This window comes from Mauremys mutica, chromosome 3, assembly GCF_020497125.1.
Source record: "Mauremys mutica isolate MM-2020 ecotype Southern chromosome 3, ASM2049712v1, whole genome shotgun sequence".
In the NCBI taxonomy this organism is placed as follows: Eukaryota; Metazoa; Chordata; order Testudines; family Geoemydidae; genus Mauremys; species Mauremys mutica.
Genome location: NC_059074.1, coordinates 200,664,434 through 200,676,436, shown reverse-complemented (window position 1 = coordinate 200,676,436; position 12,003 = coordinate 200,664,434).

Sequence of the window (12,003 nt, the reverse complement as noted above, 5' to 3'; positions counted from 1 at the left end):
TTTCCCTTATATTTTTCGTCCCTCCTTGGTTATTCATGATTTTTCAGAATTACTTACCTGATTGGTAAGGTGGGGCCTGATTTTTAAAAGCGATCCGCAGCCAATAGCTCCCATTTAGGCACCAAAACAAGGCCGTGATTCAGCAAGGGACATAAGCACGAGTAGCCTCACTGAGGTCAACGAGGCTACCCATCTGATCAAAGATGAGCACGAGCTCAGGACCCTGGCTGAATCAGGGCTGCAGACTCGTGCAGGAATGTGAGTTATTTTTCATATAATACTTTGCCTCACATGTGGCTGGCCTTAAACAACATGCATGGGGTCAATGAGCCGTCCCAATTCCTACCTGTCCCTGTGCAGGACCCAGCCAACGTAGTCTTTGTGCTTCCTTGTGCTCCAAGCTAAAAGGGGTGGAGTTGAGAAATGTCCACACCCTCATCTATACCCCCAAATGGAGTCAACTCAGCACAGGAGGAGGCCACAGTACACCTTTTCAGAGGCTCACACAACTGTTGCTCTGGCATAAGATTGCTCAGAGTCCCAGGAGGTTTTGGTTGGCTCCTTCACACAAGACTCGTCATCACTTAAAACAATAGCCTAGCTCTGTATGTGAATTTCTTTATCCCCAGCTGGTATGAGGTAGCCACCAGTGAGGAATAATACAGTGTCTCTTCAACAAGGCACAGTGGACCCACTATAGTTTAGCACAATAAGCCAAGAATACTTTATTGAACTGAAAGTACAAGGCAAATTTTAGGCAGGTTAAATATAATTGTCTGGTTTGCAATTTAACCAGGACATCAGAGCCATGGGTTGTCTAGTGACCACAATAGGTAGGACTTTGTCTGAAAGACAAATAAATGTACTTAACTAGCATATATGTTAAGTAGGGTGGGAATGGGCTGTGAAGAACCTTGAAAGTGAAGAGAAATGGTTTGTGTTTGGTGCGATGGAGAAGAAGGAGCCAGTGGAAGGATGCAAAGAGAGGGATGATATGGTCAAAGTGAAAAGCCAGGAACAGGAACTTTGCTGTAGAGATCTGAATGGATGTGAACAAGGAAAGATTGCATTTGTCAAGGTGTCATGTGGTATGCACACCCCATCCTCCTTTGGGGGTGGAGTGGGGTTGTGATACCACCGTGGTTACAGTCTACCAGGCTGTCCTTAGGCTGAAAGCAGCATGGCCCAGGGGCTGGAGTCAACATGGTGGCCCCTTGGGTACAGGGCAGCCCAGCTTAATGGCCAGAGTCAACAGAACTGTCCCTGGGGTCAGGGCAGCATGGTCTAGTGGCCAGTGTCTATGCAGCTACCATTGGAGTCAGGGCTGTGCAGCCTAGTAGCTAGAGTCATTACAACTGCCATTGGGGTCAGGGCTGTGTGGCCTAGTGGCCAGAGTCAGGGAAGTGGGCCACCACGTAAGGGTGGGTGGCAGCCAGGGTAGGGGGACCTGGCCCTCTCTCTCCACCTAGTCCCAGCCTAAGGCCCTGTCAGTGACAGGGGTGGTCATCACATAGTCAGCAGGGAATCCTACCACAACATGCTGACCTGAGTGGGAGATACCATTCCCCCCACCTCCCTGGGCCACTTCCTACCATGTCTCCTGAGGTAGCAGTCCATACATCATCGGGGTCCCTGGCAGGGGTAGCTCCCTGGAAGTCTGACCCCTGGCAGTTGACTGAAGGTAGCAGGTCTCCAGTCTGGTCTCCAGGTTCTCAGGTTCCTTCAATCAGTGGCTGTAGCAACCCCTGGCTTGGAGCCGCCACCAAGTTTCCTCTCTCCTCAGTGGTCAGCCTAGAATAAGCTGGGCTGCTCCCTTTTATACTGAGGCAGCAGTTGGAGCATGCCCAGCACAGTCTGAGGGGTGGGACTTCCATAGTGTGGGGTTAACCCTTTCTTGCCCAGTGTGGGGTATGCACATCCCATCACACAGGACCAGAGAGAAGGATGTTGCAGTAATCCAAGATGTGAAAAGATGAGGGCTTGAATGAGAGCTTTAGCTGTGTGGATGAGTAGGAAAGGCTGTATCTTAGAGATGATATGCAGAAAGAATTTGGCAAGATTTAGATACAGCCTGGATGTGAGGACCCAGAGAGAGGTCAGAGTTGAAGATGACACACCTAAATTACAGGCTTGAGTGATAAGGAGGATGGTGGTGGCATACACCGTGACTGAGAGAGGAGGGAGCATTTTAGGGGAAAGATTAAGAGCTCTGCTTTGGCATTGCTGAACTTAACCTGGCATTGGATATCCATGAGGAGATACCTGAGAGACAGGCTGAGATTTTAGTTTGGACAGAAGGAGACAGGTCCAGAGTGAAGAGGTAAATCTATGAGCCATCGGCATAGGGATGACAGTGGAATTTGTATACAGAGTTGAATTTGGGTCTGTGTGTATTACAGTGGTCCCTAGAGAGCCTGGGGAAAATCACTGTGCAAGACCCTACACAAACACATAGGGAAAGACAGTCCCTGCCCTGAGGATCTTACACATCAATATCTTTCTGGCTTTGAGATGCAGAGAACAGACTCTAATACCCCAGGTATCATTGCAGCAGAACCACAGAGGGAACTATCACCTCTTTTCTCCGTCTTACGCCTCTGCATCTGCAGCCCCAGGTCACATTGACCACTTTAGTTCCACACAGCACTCCAAACTCATACGCAGTCACGAATCACCACCTCAGGGTCTCTGTAGACTTTCTCCCTCTCATGTGTCTTTCATATAATTCCCTCCTCCCCCAGATTTACTAGCTTGCATTTTGCCATGTTATTGCCCTACCATATTTGCAAGGTCTTGTTCTCAATGGTATTTGCAACACGTCTCAGTTTGTCCCATGTGCTTAATACCTGCCAGATTTCTTGGTACGTAATTAGCAGTGGCATATCTGCAGGGCATGAATTGGCTTTTTAAATTTTTGTCCACTTTTTTGTGTGGGCAGGGTGTGCACTCGGCCTCCGTCAGCTGTCCTCATACGTGACTGCGGGCAAAACGTCCATTTCAGTCTGCAAAACTATAGGTGACACGGTAATATGGTCTTGATTCACTTTCTTCATCTGTAATTATAGGTAGTCAGGTGGGTCATCAATTTTTTCACTGCACAGAATGCCCTCTGCTGGGCAAAGTGGGGAACAAGCTTTTCTGAGACTATCAGCTTCTGTGTATGAGTAATAGGGCATTGCCAATATTCTGTCTAGTTGTTGGTACTAGGGTAACAGGAACCTCTGTACAGCTGATGTTGTATATTTAAAGATAAATGGAACCAATGAAGCTGTTCATTTTTTTTTAAGCGGAAATGATTTCCCTTAAAAATACCTGTTTAAACTGGCAAGAAAATCTGTTAGGACAGAATACAGGGACAAGGTGGGTGAGGCAGTGTCTGTTATCGGACCCGCTTCTGTTGGTGAAAGAGACAAACTTTCGCAGTTCAGTCTGGGAAAGGAACTCGGGATATGTCTATGCTGACACTGCTACAGCTGCAGCTGTGCGTTATGGACTGGGATGTAGACAGCGTAGCCGAGGAGTCAGGTCTAGTGGGCGGAGCAGGCACCCAGGTTGGGGACCAAAGCCAAGAGTCAGCACCTGAATCAGCTGCCAGAGCCAGGGGTCAAACCGGAGTCAGAACCAGGAATCGAAGCTGAGGGCCAGAGCCCAGGCCAGAAGCCAAATGCCAGAGTCAAGTAAGCATCAGAAGTCATAGGCCAGGGTAGGAGCCAGGACTGGTAACTGATAATTGGAGGTGAGGTGTAAGGGCAGAAACTGGAGGAGAGGCAAGGATCAAACACACACAGAGCAGGAGCATGCTGGGAACAGGAGATGAGGCAGGGGTGAGGTAGGAGCCAGGGGCAGAGCAGGAAACCGGAACAGGGTTGGATGCAGGAGGCAGGCACAACAGGAAATCACCTTGCTCAGACAAACTTCCTGTGCCTCCTTCTGGCTTAAATAGTGTGGTTGGACCAATCAGTGAAACCGGACGATTCTCCAATGAGGGCTCCCATGGCAGAGAAGACATTTTGCATTACCTTCTTTGGGTAGGTCTATCTCATTCTGCATGTTCCTTGAAGGTGTGCCTCCACATCTCTTTTATGCTGCTCAGTGTAATACAGAAAACAATCATGTACGCTAGCCTTAACGGACACCGACCTTTTTTCAAATCAACCTCATTGCATACAAGTAACATGATATCCCACATTATGAACTCTCGAGATTTTATTGCAAATCCAGACTTATTTGGTGGTTTTTCTCACAGCCCCAGCTCCCAGAGTCATGTGATTAGGTGAGACTCTCAGCTTTCTTAAAAAAATAAGCTTCCATATTTCATGGATGCAGAGGAGTGCTTGAAAACAGAACCTCCTAAAGGCTCAGAACCAGAAGACAAATAAAAAACACCCCAAATGTATTATTTTTTTTAAGATTTTTAAGGCAATCTCAGGATTTGGGGGAGGCCTGAATCATGATTTTTGAAAATTAGGGGTTGGCAATACTAGTGTCCATTCACTTCATAGGCTCTATTCCTTTCTCCCACCCTTTGTCTCGTCTGGTTAGATTTGACCCTCTTTGGAGCAGGAGCTATGTCTTATTACATGTTAGTACAGCTCCTAGCGCAATAAAGCCCTGATCTAGTTTGGGACCTGCAGGTTCCACTGTATTATAAATAATAATGGTTATCTAAAGAAAAGACATATTGAATCCACCCTACCAGTCCATAGTAGCCATGTTAATTATAGCCAGTAGTTTCGGAGCTAGGAATATATTTTGCTAATGTTTAAAGACAAATTACTTACTTGTTCTGACGGCCAAATGGCTTAAATTTAATCCATCTTTACATGCAAGTATTTTAGTATCATATAAACTAGCTTTCCATTGACACAGTTAGAAAGGGGTGATTTATGTGGCGGTAGACAGACAAGGTATTCTGAGCCTGATCTCACAACAAAGCTTACAGCTTTCAGGGCTGGCAAGCTGCATGTCCAGGCTACACCCCCACCCAACCTGTTCACAGCAAACATTGCCAGTGCACCCAGGAAGGAAGAAAAGGTTGCACCTGGGAAATGATATGAGGCATATCAGGTCTTTGAAGACTAAGCAGGATGCATAGTCCTATCTAAGGTAATGCACTTCATTAAAATCTCATGCCACTTTTTAAATGTGTTGGACTTGTTCAATAAAACATACCACAGGTACTGACGGCATCACACAGTGTTATACGAAATGTGAGGTGTCTTACAACTTTTTTTAAAATAGAAATCCAGGGATATTCTTGTGAAATTTTTGGAAAACACTAGTCATTTGGCACAATCTGATCCATTTCAGAGGCCAAATGCTTCCTTCTTCAGTAGTATTTTATTGACCCCTCATCTCCAACAGGAATGAATTAGCTGCATCCAGAGAAGGAGGGATGTTGGAGATGTCAACCTCACTGCATCTACACCAGGGGCTGGTTGGCATAGCAGTGACACTCCGGGGTGTGGATTTTTCACTCCTGAGTGCCGTAACTATGTTGACCTTAGTTTTAAGTGTAGACCAAGCCTAATAAAGTGGTCTGATTATCAAAAGTGCTGAGGACCCACCAACTCCCTCTGAAGTCAATGGGACCTTCTCAGGGATCAGTGCTTTTGATCATCTAGCCACATATTCGAGGATACAGGAATTTAAAATCTTAATTTTAGGCTCGCATATTTGAAAATATTGGCCTTGAGCTTTAATTACGGTCACCTGTTATTTCACAGATGCCTAATCAATATACGTTGGGATCTGGTGAATATTCAGTTTTGAAACATTTTATTTACTGTTTCACAGATTTGTGTCCCTAGAATTTGTCTTTTCTTTTTTTGACAGAACCATAAGGAATGGGAGATAGCTGGTCACGTTAGTATATAACCAAACCCACTTAGACCACCATCAGTAATCCGGCCTGAATTCGTTTAGTGTTTTCCTCCAAATTTAGATTTTCCATCAAGTTTGCTGCAGGAATATCACAACTGATTTGAGCTGTACAGCATGTAGAAATTATGAGATAGAGGGGGAAATGAAGAATAAAATTGTGTTATGAAAACTACAATGCAAAGTCAGATATTGCACAAAGCACAGAGCCGGAAAGCCACAGTTTGAATTTATATTAAAAAAAAGAAAAGTATGTGAATTGGAATAAAATAATACAGTACCAGAGGAGAGCGAAAACCATTAGAGCGAATAAAGCAGCTCTGCAGCAAATATTAGTTTTGCTTATCATAAATCTCGATGGTATTATTTACTGAGTTAGGGAGCATGAAGATATTTCTACTTGCACAGGATCATCTCTTACATTCTGATTCCATACCTTTCAGCCTAAGTGTTTCCGTTGCTATAACAACATAATGCTTTTGTTCTCTGATTGGATTTTTGATCACATAATTCACCTTGTTTTAATATCTTTAGGAGTTTGTTTGTAGCAGGGCTAGCGCAATGTTTCCATGTTTAGGTCACACTTTAGGGAAATGGCTTTTTGTCCCCTCCTGCGCTTGTCATTTCATTAATCAAGGATCTGGGACATTTGCTGTCCTGTCCCTGAACTTGGGAGAGAGCAGAAACTACACTCCCCTCCCCCCATAGAAGCAGATCACCCACAAGGAGACGGGTGGGGGGCTGGAGGCAGAGGACCCCTGGCACCTCCCCATCCCAACTTCCAACTGGGAGGAAGTAGATGGGGGGACGCAGTGTCGCCAGCTCTTGTGGTTTTATCAAGACTTTTGCAGGTTTTTTTCTTATGAAAGCTGTTGCTCCTGCATATTATATGATAACATGAGAATCTCAGCTTTCTCTCACTGTGATCTGTGCATTGAAGGCAGACACCTGAAGACCTTCTCTTACACAGAAGGGAAGACATTTCTGCCTCTAACTGTGCCTCTCACAGAAGCATAACCAGCTCCCTTGAGCGGCTTAGATTGTAAAGAAATAGATATCTATATCTCTATATATATTTCTTTACAGATATAAATACAACATTGGTACTGAACAATGCAGGGAGACAACATTGATAATACCTAAAGCACAGTGCATCTAGGCAGACTGGCAACAGGCAGACGTGACAGCACAGGAATTCACAGGGCCCTGGAAACAGCGTTTAAATATTATTATTCTGTCCCTGCTTTGGGCTCAGTTCATCATTGTCCTATGGCCTCATTGCACTAGCAAGACACACAGGGGCCTGGCCCCAACGCAGGCAGAAGACAACCCTGCACCACTTCTGGGGAATATTCCAGCACAGAGTGTCTCTACACCAGGTGCAGGGACCTGCTCCATCCGCTCTGAACTGCTTCTGCAGCAGCTCTGGGTACAGAGACATTCTGAGGCAGGCCACAAAACAGGGGAAAAGGCAGATTTGGGGTTAATTTCTGCCCCCCGGCAAAGCTCCCGGAAAGCCATTGCAATAGGAGCACAAGTTAGGCAAATGCTTGAGGTCCCTCGCTGCCTCTAAATAGGCAAGGTACAGATTGCAATCTCTGTCCCTGAGTCTGCACCAAAGGAGGGATGAATCTGCCCCTTCGCCTTTTCCAGGGGTCAGTCTTAGTTCACGATTTCCCCACCCTAGCATCACGGTGATCTTGCCACTTAACTGTAGTTCGATAGAATAGATATCAAATACGTTCCCCTCCACTAACACCTTGGGGAGCTACCCAGCTAGAAGAAAGGGAAGGGACATACAGCTGGACCCAATTCCTGCTCTCTTATTGCCACTAAAGAACTGAAGATGGATGAGTCCATCACCGTCTCCTAGGCAGAGCTGAGATATTTTACCTTCCCAAGGAGGATAGAATTGGGAGAATGCATCACTGGGGAAGTGGCCCAGGCCACAGACCTTGAGCTGGTCTTAGTAAGACACAAACAAATTCTGGCTAATAATATAATATTGAAGACAGTTAAAATCTTGTTCTTGTGGATGTCAGAGTTTCCATATTGCTGCCATGTCAGGCCCACTTCTCAAGTCTTTCCTAGCGATGGGGTGGAACTGTAAAATCAAGCCCAGTTTTTGGTGAAGGGCTTGGATTTGTATCCCTAGATATGGGCCTGACCTTTGATTTTTGTTCTGGGACACATCCGAAAACCTGTGGAAGGGGACTAGCAGAAATCAACTGATATTGCAAGACAGCTGCTGTGTCGGTACTCTACTGTAAGCATGTGGGACTCACCCCTGCAGCACCTCCTGCTGGTCATCTCCGGGAATGAGCTCTCCAGTGGCCAGTGTCCCACTGCTGCTTGGCCCCCCGTGTCCCTTCCTGGACTCCAGTGCCCCATTATCTGGGGTGCTGCCCCCTGGCCATACACCCCGCAGTCTCAGGGTCTCCCATCCCCACCTCGCCTCAGTCATAGGCTACTGCCAGTCACCAACTAGCCCCTTTTCCCTGGGGCACTCATCACTGGCAAGGAGGGTTTGGACCTGCTGCATTTCTCTGCAACCCAGTACCTCTATGGGGCCTTGGACAAGGCCCTGCAGCCTGGGGAGTTGCCAGCCTGGAGCTCCCCAGCCCCTCTGGCCTTTCCCCAGCCCTGCCTCACTCTAGGCACCCTGAGCGTCCCAGCAGCCATGCCCTCCCCTGAAAGCAGAGCGAGACTGTGTATATGCTCCTGGCTTCCCTGGCTTTTATAGGGCCAGATGAGGCCTGATTGGGGCATGGCCCAGCTGTGGCTGCTTCCCCAATCAGCCTATTATCTTGTTTCCCTGCCACAGCCCTCCCCCAGGGCTGTTTTAAACCCTTCAGGGCAGGAGCGGGGTAACCACCCCGCTACATCTACCTTGAACTGAATACACACTGAGAATTCTCAAGGGCATGTTCCTTCACAAGTGTCACCTTCCTGTGAAATAGTTGATCAGTTTTGATATTAAGATGTCTTTGTAATTATTGTTTCCATTCATAGCATGCAGAGGCCCCAACTGAGATTAGGGCCCCATTGTGCTAGGCACTGTACATACACATAGTAAAGGAGAGGCCCTACCCTCCAGAGCTTACAGTTGAAATACAAGACAAAGTGTGGGATAAAGAAAGGAGCATTATCCCCATTTTAAAGATGGATAAGTGAGGCACAAAAATATTAAGCAACTTGACAAAGATAAGCATTGATCCCAGATCTCCTGAGTGCCTTCCCCACAAGATCCTCCTTCCATGCAAGACCTGGCTTCCAACTGCTTACTCTTGGTATCTGCACCACATTCAACAAGGCCCTGTGTACTCTGCAACAAACTGGAATGAAATGGCTTTAAATTCCCTGCATCCTCTGGCAAGGCAAACTGGAAATTCTGTGGTAGCATCATTTAAAACCACCAACTGAGATTTTTAATTAATTAAATATGAAAATGAATAAAACAGTCAGCACAGCAGTGGCTGAGTTGTTAAATCTAATATTAAATTCAATTTATTTTATGCCGTCTTGATCTTTTCAGTTTTTGATATGCCACATATTTTTGTCCTGCAATGTGTAATTACTGTATAGAATATATCCAGGGGCGAGGTAGAGTTTTGGTAGGTGAATAGGGGACAGAGGGAGCTTTTGTCACCTGTGGGGGTGTTATACCAATATAATAAAAACCAGCAGGATCTTATTAAGAGGGATAAGGCAAAGATGCCACATTTATTGTAAATACCATAACAAAACAAAAGACAATGTTTTCCTACTTGTTTCTATTACTGATTATTCCTTATACACACACACATATATTCATCCACACAATCATTCATTCAGGTTCTGTATAGATGTTATAGTTACCAGCCTAGATGTTGCTCATGCAAGATTAAGCTGATTTGGACTTAAACTAACATTTATTTGCTAAAATGTTGCAGAATTCCCTATTTTTAACAGTTGTACTTAAGAGGTTTTTGGGGACCTGAAAGATGGGGCCCTGCAATTATGGGCCAAGGTCTTACAGGTTATGGGGACCCAAGAACTACCCTTTAGGACTTGGGGAAGTAGAACCAGAGTGTATAGAGAAAAGTGTGGAAAACCTAACAAAAAATAAACCTGATGCACTGGGGACCAAAGTCTTTTGGACACAAGTGGTGATTGATAAGTTGGATGGACATGGGGGAAGTAGAGAGAGGAAAATACATTTGCTCTGTTTAGTATAGTATTTTTTTTTTTGGACCCAATGCTAGCACAGGACACCACTAGAGACAGACACAGAACATGCAACAGAGAACATGCAACACAGAACACTGAACACAGACTTTGTCGCAACACTATAACCATGGTATTTTATAACTCTTCAGCTGGTACCAGCTTTCCTGATGTTTTGGTTTTAGAGCCTGAAAGATAAAAGCTTAAAAATAAATTAGCACAGTGCTTCCACATGGCAGACCCTGCTTAGTCTCTGCCACAGTGTGTTTGGTACTTGGGGCTGCACAAATGCTAATTAAGTGGTGCAAAAAAAAAAAAAAATTTTCATTTTAAAATCCCCAGCCACTTTGCCATGGCCTGGAGGTCTGAGGCAGATGCAGGAATTCCCAGCCACTTTGCCATGGCATTCTGGCCCTGGGAGGAGGAATCTACCCAAATATCCCCCTTCCCACTGTCCAGAGGGGTCCCAAAAACCTGCCCCTTCTGGGGTCTCAAATGTTTTTTCTTCTGATGTTACTGCTGTTGTAAGATGTGAGAGTGCTGTTTTAACTCTCTGTACCCAACCTTAAGGGCACTTAACTGGGTTTGGGTACTACATACATTTTTATTTCTCTGCTTTTGCAGCAGAGGCTTTAAATCTTGATGCAGCTTTTTTTTTTGTTTGTTTTTACATTTTCCCAACAGTTGTGAACAACAACCAACCACAACAAAAAAAAACCAAACTGATAAATATTAAGCACTATAGCCCCTAATTCCTAAAAGAGCAGCTTACAATGGTTGTTTTACATATATTTTTTCCATGTTTTTGGGGGGTCCCAAGCCTCTACAATGGTTCTGCTGCCAGCCTCCAGGAGCATCAGATGCATCTGACACAGACTCGGCTCCATCCTCATGACCAAGGTACCTGGCCAGTAACTTGGCATGAGCAACATCTAGGCTGGTAACTATAACATCTATACAGAACCTGAATGAATGATTGTGTGGATGAATATATGTGTGTGTGTGTGTATATAAGGAATAAGTAGTAATAGAAACAAGTAGGAAAACATTGTATTTTGTTTTGTTATGGTATTTACAATAAATGTGGCATCTTTGCCTTATCCCTCTTAATAAGATCCTGCTGGTTTTTATTATATTGGTATAACAGGGGGCAGCTTAGGTTTGTGGGATAAACGTATTTGCTGGATATTTCTGCTAAAATAACCAGCAATTAAACAGTTAACAATAACAACTTTTAAATTGTAATTGGTAGGTTTCAGCTTCAACATAATATTAAGCGGAATGGTGGCACTTCAGCCATTTTAGAACTATTGTTTCGGTCTGTCTACGGACTCAGAAGGACAACATTTAGTTCTTGTTTTCCTGGTTGTCTTTACAACCATGAGGACTAGAATCATACATATTTTTAAATGAAAGAGTAGATTTCAAAGTACAACTTGCCAAGAAGGATTGGCAAAGGGAGAACCCTACAGAAAATTCTAGAGCAGAAGAATCACATGATACCTGGGGCCATCCCTATAATAAATCTAATCTGGATTCCAACACCAGTTTCTCCGGGACTGTTGGCACAGCGACCTTGCTAAAATCACAGACCATAATTAATACGTTGTACAAGGAAGGGGCAAGAGTTGTTTTAAAATCATTTCAGTAAATCACACTGAGAACAATCAAGGACATATTCATTTACAAATGTCACTGTCCTTTGAAATAATGGATCTCTTTTGGTAATAAATGTGCCTTGAGGATCTGCTTTCATTACAATAAGGGTAGAGGGAAGGTTAGAGAAACCATCTTTCTGCTTATAAATGGAGCATATTTGATACAGAAATCACTGGGGCACAATAAATGTGCCATTTTTACAATCACCTTTGGGAGTAGAGCAGCACTTCAACTTTTAATTATTAAAAAAAAGAGTTT